The 9,643-nt window shown below is 34.8% G+C and overlaps 1 long non-coding RNA gene across 2 annotated transcripts; it reads right to left on the reverse strand.

The window, feature by feature from the left end:
- Window positions 1-6,731: 6,731 nt before the first annotated feature.
- Window positions 6,732-7,814, reverse strand: LOC147010250 (uncharacterized). 2 transcript variants are annotated; one of them, XR_015052950.1, is made up of 4 exons: window positions 7,733-7,814; window positions 7,481-7,639; window positions 7,191-7,248; window positions 6,732-6,895 (listed from the first exon to the last, which is right to left on the reverse strand). It is a non-coding gene; the product is annotated as an uncharacterized LOC147010250 (long non-coding RNA). The 2 variants fall into 2 exon arrangements; XR_015052949.1 differs by having other exon boundaries at window positions 7,481-7,813.
- Between the last annotated feature and the right edge of the window lie 1,829 nt (window positions 7,815-9,643).

The raw sequence follows: 9,643 nt of genomic DNA on the forward strand, positions 1-9,643 counted from the left end.
AAACATACTTCAAAATCAACGATTAAAGTTAAAAATAACTACAAGGTTGATTTCACAATTGATAATTCATTTCGAGAGTTATTGGGTTTCTCCTCAAAAAAGATTGAAACTAATGGGACGTTTTACAGTGATAATGTCATTCAAATATCCTCAGGAATAAATTCGGTGTTAATTCACTGTGATTTGATTGATGGTGCTTATAATGATGGAAAAAAACAACAAATACAATATTTTCATTCAGCGCATACTCAACCCCAATTGGTTATAAATTCAATATGGAACCCAAAAATTTGGTTTATCTCCCTGTGTCAGGAAAAACCATACACAGAGTAAATTTTAGGATAACTGACCAAGATAATCGTATGATTTCTTTTAATGGAGAAGTTATATCCATCAGAATTCACCTACGTGAAGTTTTCCAATAAATAAATACGATGGTTATTGTGAGGAAACACGAGTTGGGAAAATATAAAATAATTACAGGGGATGGGATGTTCCTTTCCTCATACTACAAGGGTGAAGGTATGTATCTTGGTAGAGGATACTATAAACCTAAGAGACAAAGGGGTGTTGGACATCAATTTAGAGGAGATGGGATAATTGATACTCTAATGGGTATTGGTTCAACTATTCTTAAACATAAAGATCTAATTGGTTCAACTGCTTCTGCTGTGGGAAATGTAGCAGGTGCTGTAAAGAGCATAAAAGATGCCCAGAAGGAATCTCATAAATTACAAGCAATAAAAGAAATTAAGGAAGGCAAAACTCAGTTGTCCCCCCAAGAACGACAGAAAATAATTCGAATACTTGGATCAGGGTTTCAAAAGTTTTAACATCTTTTTTTCCAAAATAAATACAAGTATGGAAGCAATTGATAGTATCTATGATTTGGATGATACTATTATTATCTCAAACTCCACTAAAAAAGAAGATTACTTCAAGGTAAATGCAATAACTGGAACAGACTGGAACAGGAATGGTACAAAAAGTTTTGAAATAAATAATCAACAAACCTATTTGAATCTCTCCGAAAGTTTCTTGTGTAAATTTAAATTCACTAAAGCTGGGAATAACACAAACGCTACACTTGTAAATGATTTCTTCTGGAAAATGTTTGATAGTGTGCGTTTGTATATTGGAACACAAGAAGTTGAAGCGGTTGATTATGTCTCTGCTGTATCTGAAATGATGAAATTTACACTCTATACATTCAGTGATAGAATGGGAAAGGGGTCTGTCGAAGGTTTTATTCCTGATATGTCAACGGGAACAAACACAGACCCTGGATATACTCAAAGGAAAGGAGCGTATAATGATGATACAAAAGCAGAAAATAGTTTTACTGTGGCAGTTCCTCTTAAAGGTATATTTGGATTTTGTGATCATGATAAAGTTCTGTATGGTCTTAAAATTAGATTTCAACTACAAAGGAATGATAATGAAAATAGATTGCTTTTTGGTGTTGGTAATGCTTTTGGTGATCAGAATAAATTTGTAATTGAGGAAATGAGTTGGTATATCAGTGAATATACTCCTAATCTTAAAACAGAAGAGATGTTGAATAGAAGACTTAACTCAAAGAAACCACTCAGTGTATCATACCTCAAAAGAAGATGTCAACACGTTAAACTCAACCAAACTACTTACACGTGGAATTTGGGTGTTCTGGAAGGAAAGCCACGATATCTGTGGATCATTTTTAAAAAGCCAGATAGTGATACTGCGACTGATAAGAATAATGCATTGAGTGATAATGCTAAGGTGAAACAACTTCGCGTTTCTCTAGATGGAACATTTTATCCACGAGATAGATTGGAAATTAATTGGGAAAAAAATGATTTTGCTGAAGCATACAAGTCTTACCAAAAGGTGTGTGAAAGTAATGGAAATAAAGAACCTATTTTGGATATGACAGCATTTAAAAGTTTGTATACAATCTATGCGTTTGACCTGAGCGCTCAAAAGGAAACTATAAAGTCTAATCGAGTGGATACTTCCCTATACATTGAAAGAGGAGAGAGTGAAGAAGTTGATACATATTGTTTGCTTTTGGAAGAAACAGAATTACAGATTAATACAGATAATGGTGTGATGATTAGTCTCACATAATTTTTTGTTAAATAAATGAGTGGCAAAGTACCAACTGGGGTATATGTTAATCAAATCAATCTTCATAAACTATCATCTTGTGTTCAAAATCAAAAGCCTTGTACGATTAACGTTAATACAATTCAGAGAAAAGGAGCAGTAAGAATTGATGTTTTGCTCACAAGAGAACAGGTTAAAATCTTAAATGACACTGGCTCACTTAAAATTAAAATGACAAAACCAATGTTGAAAAAATATTCAATAAGAGAGACGAGTGGAGGATTTCTCCCATTTCTAATTCCTTTATTTGCTGGTTTAAGTGCGGTTGGAGCATTGACGGGTGGTATTTCAACAGCGGTGAAAACTGCCAACGAAAGGAAGGCTCAACTCCAGGCTCAAAAAGAATTGGAAAGACATAACAAAGAGTTGGAGAAACAAATTAGTGGAAGTGGTGTAATTGTAGATTTTGCTGAAAAACTTGAAGGTCTGCCTGATAAAGCGAGATTGTTAGTTGGAGATATGCTTTCTTCTATAGCACAAGCAGGTGTAAAATTAACGAAAAGAGGTAATGGATTATATCTTTCTAATAAATAAATGAGCATTGATGAGTGGTTTAAAGAATTTGGAAAGAATACAACATCAAATTTACAACTTGTCAAATATTGTAAGAAATTAAAAATTCATAATGTGGTTATTTGTATGAGAGATGAATTAACAAATGTGCCGAAACATACAAAGAATATTATTATGAACTTAGAAGATAATAATGGGAACGGTTCTCATTGGGTTTGTATGTTTAATAGTCAAGACAAATATTATTTTGATAGTTTTGGTCTTCCACCACCTGTTGAAGTCATAAAATTCTTACAGAATGGTGTTTATCAAACATTTCAAGTCCAAGAATTAAATTCCAAGTGTTGTGGTCAATTATGTCTATATGTGTTATTTCAACTCAACAAAAATAAAAAAATTTATGATATTATTTTTAATCTAATATAAATGACTTATGTTGGTAAAGATGGTTCTATCTTTGGTGTATCCCAAGAACTGGATATTGATTTATCAAATTATTACACAAAGGCACAGGCTGAACGACATAAATATAATATAAACAAAAATATTAACATGAAAAATGCTTATAAATTAAAAAATTATCCAAGCCCGACTGACGCGAATGACTTGGTGAGATTAAGCGATTTATCACAATATATATCCTTAAATAAAACGGCCGTGTATTCCAAAGATACAGAAGTGTTGATATTATCTCCAGTCATACAGAATTCACAGTTCGAATTAAAATAAATTTTTATAAAGAAGGGCGTATCGTTTGTATGAGAATAGAAAAATGGGGGTATGATATGAATGATTTCGGGTATAATTGGTCATTTAAAATTGACCTCGAAGATCTGGATCAATTAAATCAGTCTCGTAAGGAAGAATATTATCCACTTGGTATCGAGAATGAGTTTTGTGGGGCCACAATTAGTAAACAACAAATAAAAGAATTTAATAAGGGTAAATATAATAATGGTTTTGCCCTTGTTTATATCATGAAAACAGAAAAACAGGATTATATATAATAAGTAAGGAAATACAAAATGATTTAACTATGGGAAGATGGGGAGGTGTTTCGTGCCATAATATTATTCTAACATATATTTCTAATACATAAATGACAGCAAGAAGGCTTCAAGAAAATTATCATTTCTGTGTCCAAGCATACCTTCAAGAAAAGGGTATTCGGTATTTTAATAAATATGTTCTACAACATAAGAATGAGGTATTTTCAATAAAAGATTGGCATTATGCTGATGTTGATAAACCGACAACTTTAGATTTAATTAGAATGTTAAATAATGAAAAAATTATAAAGTTAAGAAAAGGTAAGGCTCTTTTAGAAATTCAAAAGAAATTTTATTGGTGTCCTGTTGTAAAAAAAATTATTTTGGATACAGGAATAACAAGAAATCCTGATGAATATATGTATGATATTCTATGGGGTGTAAGCGATTCAAGGATAATAAGGGATGAGGAAGGAGTTGAAGAAGAGAGGGAAGAGGAGGAAAAGGAGAAGAGGGAGAAGAAAGAGAAGGAGGAAAAAGAGAAGAGAGAGAAGGAGGAGAGGGAGAAGAGAGAGAAGGAGAGGGGGGAGAGAGAGAAGGAGAGGGAGGAAAGAGCGAGACAAAATAAATATCAAAATATGGAAACCAGTGAGATTAAAAAAAGATTGGTGGTATTACAGAAAATAACTCAACCCACCGAGGAGGAAAACAAAGAATTGACAAGTCTATTTGCAATACTTTCGACAAGACTATTGACATCGACAAGATAATCATTTTAATTCAAGTTTTTCATTTTTTATTTTTATTTTTCTTAAATAAATGGAGGAGAGAGTGAAGGCATTTCAAAGGATTCTTTATGTTTTAAAAATTAAGATTCAAATGTGCATGTTGGACACTAAAAAGGTTTTTGCACTCTGCAGGAATTTTTCTCATAAATAAATGAGTTATTGTCTCAAATGTAAAAAGAAAACTAATACTAAAAATATTTCATATATTAAAAGTAAAAATAACAGGGTTATACAAAAAGGTATATGTTCGGTGTGTGGTTCAAAAAAAAATCAATTTATCTCCAAACACAAACTAGGAGGAGATATACAAAAGTTTTTATCAGGAAGTAAATTTACAACTACTGGAATACCAGGGGAATTACATCCACCAGGGTATTCTTTCTGTGGTCCAGGCACAAACTTGGATAAAAGATTAGATGAGGCAGACAATCCTAAATCATGGAGTAAACCCATCAATAGAGTTGATGAAGTGTGCATGAGACACGATATTGATTATGGGAATACCACAACGTTGGAAGAAAAGCATGAAGCCGATAGAGAAATGTTGTATAATTTGTCTCTGATACAAAATCCAACCTTGAGAGAAAAAGTTGATAGGTTCATCGTGAAGAAGATGATCAGTGCTAAATTGAAACTTGGACTTGGAAATTCAAAAAACTTGTAAGCTCTAATGATGTCATTAAGATTGAAGAGAAATTAGCTGATGAATTACATAAACCAATATTCACAAAGTTTCAGAGAAGGAAAGTTTATTCCAAGGAAGTAGATTATATCTGGTCTGCTGATTTGATTGAACTCAATAATGATAAAGGGTACAAGTATGCTTTAACCGTTATTGATTTGAGGAGTAGATACGCATGGGTTGTACCATTAAAAAACAAAACAGGTAATACTCTTATGTTCGCCTTTCAAGATATTTAATAAAAGTAAGAGAAAACCTAAAAAATTGTGGACTGATGAGGGTAGAGAGTTTTATAACAAGACATTTATGAATTTTCTAAAAAATAACAGTATTACATTATACAGTACCTTTAATGAAGGGAAGGCAGTTGTTGTTGAACGTTTTAATCGTACCTTAAAAGAGAGACTATATAAAAAATTCACACAACTCGGTTCACAACAATGGTCATCTTTTATTCAGGATATTGTGGATAAGTATAATGACACGGTTCACACGTCAACAAATATGAAACCATCAGAAACATTTACAAAATTAAAATATGAAAAAGAGATTAATGTCAGAAAACCTAAGTTCAAAGTTGGTGATATCGTAAGAATATATAGGTGGAAATCTCATTTTTAAAAGGGTTATACTAAACGATGGACGAACGAACTTTTTAAAATTGTTGATGTAATAGATACGGTTCCTTGGACTTATAAGATATATGATTTGGAAGGGGAAGAGATTTTAGGTTCATTTTATTCAGAGGAATTACAAAAGACAAAGATAAATTGAAATTTTTTGACTCCGCCCCTTTTTGACTCCGCCCACACAAAACCCACCCACATAAACCCCACCCCACACAAGCTCCACACAAACCCCACCCCACACAAACCCCACCACACACAAACCCCCCACAAGCTCCACACAAAAACCCCACCCCACACAAGCTCCACACACACAAACCCCACACAAGCTCCACACATATTCGTCATATTCACATAATTAGTGATTAGTTAATTAGTTCCCCACACACAACATGTTTATTTAATTAAAAAATTATCCACCCATTCACACAAGCTCCACCCATCCACCCATCTCTCCACCCATCCATTTATCCACACAAACTTCATCCACATAAGCCTCATCCACATTCACCCCTCCCACATAAACCCTGCCCACACAAGCTCCACCCACATAAACTCTGCCCACATAAACCCCTCCCACACAACCTCCACCCACCTAAACTCTGCCCACACAAACGCCACCGAAGCACACCCACATAAACCCCCCCCACACAAGCCCCACGCACATAAACCCCACCCACGCAAGCCCCGCCCACACACGCCCCGCCCACACAAGCCCCGCCCACATAAACCCCACCCACACAAGCCCCGCCCACACACGCCCCGCCCCCACATGCCCCCCCGATGCCCCACCCACATAAACCCCACCCACACAAGCCCCTCCCACACAAGCCCCACCCCCCTCATCCCCCCTGTGCACCCCCACCTTTGACCCACCATTTCCCTCATCCCACCCCCACCCTCCCCAGAGGGAGGGGAGGGGTGGGATGAGGGGGTGATGGGTCGTTGGGGGAGCGCACCTACCCCCCCCTCCCTCCCTCTCTTTCATGTCCTGATTATTTTTTTGAAATTCAAAATCAAGTAATTGTAAACAAAACAAATATAATTAATCAAAATTGAAAATATTAAATATTCATTTGCGAGAATGTATAATCTTTCCCAGCAATCTTCTTCAGATGTCTTGTGATTTCGAAACTCAGACACCATATTCTGTTTTGAAACAAAAAGTGGATAATAATTAGGTTTTATAAAGATAATTACATGGTAATATGAGTAAGCCTGGTGTTGGTTCTAAGTTCAAGCCTCGTTGACCACTGAATTAACACACCAGGAGGCCGATTCAGCCTGTCATCCTTCCAAGGCCAATAAAATGAATTCCAGTGTACTGGCAAAACCGTGTCCAAACTAATGATGCAACCAACATAAGGCGACATTCCAAAGAGAGAGTGATATTAATAAAAGAATAAATAAACAAATAACTAAATAATAATTCAGAAACATTTACCTCCAGAAAATCATGTGTTGTACCAGATTGCTTCAACAGCTTATGTTGTGTGATCGAGCTGAAAAAAAATAAAATAATGAGTCAAGGGTGTAGATGGAGAGACAGACAGAGAGAGGTAGGTAGAAAGACAGACAGAGAGAGATACAAAGAGACAGACAGGGAGAGATAGAGAGAGACAAACAGACAGGGAAAGAGACACGCACGCACGGACGCACGCACGCACGCACGCACGCACACACACACACACACACACACACACACACACACACACACACACACACGTGTCTCACCATTGGTTTAATTCATTCGAGATCAGAGGCAGTGATAAGACTTCGTACCAGTCATTATAAATGTTTTTCAATTCTCTTCTAAAATCATTGACCTCTTCAATAAGAGCATTCATTTGATGCACCTCATCGTGATATGTAAACTCCACTTCTTCCAAGGACCTGCCAGGAAAAAATATATATTTTCGCATTATCACGATTTAATTTATAATCAATTGCTTCATTGTTCAAAGAGGAAACCATACACAAACTTACCAACTTTGTAGTGAGCTGTTATCTTCATCGGAAGAGAGTGAGTCCATGTCTCAGTTTTTTTTTTACCATTGGTACAAGATGGCAAAAATATCAGAGGCCGTGATAAGACGTGTCAGTCATTAAAAATGTTTTTCAATTCTCTTCTAAGATGATTGACCTCTTCAATAAGAGCATTAATTTCATGCACCTCGTCGTGATATGTAAACTGCTCTTCTTCCAAGGACCTGCCAAGAAAAAAAATATATATCAGAATTATCACGATTTAATTTATAATCAATTGCTTCATCGTTCAAAGAGAAACCCATACACAAGCTTACCAACTTTGTGTTGAGCTGTTTTGTTCGCGGAAGAAAGATCGCTCATGTCTCAGTTGTAAAAATGAAAATCCCGTCTGGCAGAAACTTTGTCTGACGAATCACTTATAAGGCAACGATGAGGAAATTGCTTAATCATCGGGTGTGGCCACAGGAAATGACGCTTCGGGCGAGACAGCTTGGAAAATAACTGGGCGATATATTCTCAAATTGTATGAATCATTTTTAAAACATACTTAAAATGCTCTATAATGATTTTGATTAAACTTATGTTTAAAAGCCTGTTAGTGTTCTGAGATAAAATATAAACACGAGGCCTTGTCTCACAGAACAGTTCCTACTTTTTCACAGCATGACTGTCCAAAAACACTTCCTCATTTTCACAGCACGACCGTGTCAAAAAAAAACACTTCCTCATTTTCATGGCACGAACTGAAAACATTTGAAACAAAACTTTTTTATGGCGTGGTTTATGCACAAAAATGATTTGTAACTCAGGAGGTGGTCAGATGAGATCATGAAGAGAAGTTTATCATTTCGTAATGGCACAAAAGGGGTATCTTAAAAAATATAAAGATTCAAATGTTTTGTTTTTAAATATTTTAGATGGGGATTATTGTGCAAAGAAAATTAAACTATTGAAGGAATTTGAGAATGAACAAATGTTTATAGGTTCAATGAGTGAGCTAAACAATATGCATCGGTTATTTGATAAAGAGTGTCCCGAGGCTTAGACGTTTCAGATATTTCTTTAGAATCACCTTTAACAAATCACATTACGACTTTACTACTTGAACAAATCTTTATCTTGTTGCATAGGTTATTTGAATAGAGAGCCCCGAGGTTAAAAGGGGAGACAAATAAATATACCTTGGGCTAAAAAGGGGATTTATTTTTTTGGGGAAAAAAAGAAAAAATTCATCGCTGAAAATCCCCCATTCATTTACATGGGGAAAAGTGAGCCAGAATCATTATTCTTACCCTACTATCATCGTTTTACACTCCATGCAACAATTATCATTTCACATGTAACGCAATAATGATCATTGTCCACACAACACAATAATATCATCATTTTACCCTCAACACAATAAACATCATTTCACAATAATCCTCATTTTACACTCAACACAACAATCATCATTTTACACACAACACAATAATCATCATTTTACACAACACAATAATCATAATTTTCCATTAATCAGCATTTTACACTCAACACAATAATCATCAATTTACAATCTACTCAAAAATTATCATTTTACACACAACACAGATATCATTTTAAACTCAACTCGATAATCGTCATTTTGCAAAAATCATAATTTTACACACAACACAATAATCAAAATTTTACATAACACAATAATCATAATTTATCCATTACGCATCATTTTGCACTCAACACAATAATCATCAATTTACAATCAACTCAAAAATCATCATTTTACACACAACACAATAATCATCATTTCACACACAACATAAAAATCATCATTTTAAACAAAACACAATAATCATCATTTAACACTCAATGCAACAACTATCATTTTACACACAACACAATCATCATTTTACACACAACAAAATAATC

Source organism: Eptatretus burgeri, chromosome 17 (genome assembly GCF_056783735.1).
Source record: "Eptatretus burgeri isolate ZD-2024b chromosome 17, Ebu_testis_v1, whole genome shotgun sequence".
Taxonomy (NCBI): Eukaryota; Metazoa; Chordata; class Myxini; order Myxiniformes; family Myxinidae; genus Eptatretus; species Eptatretus burgeri.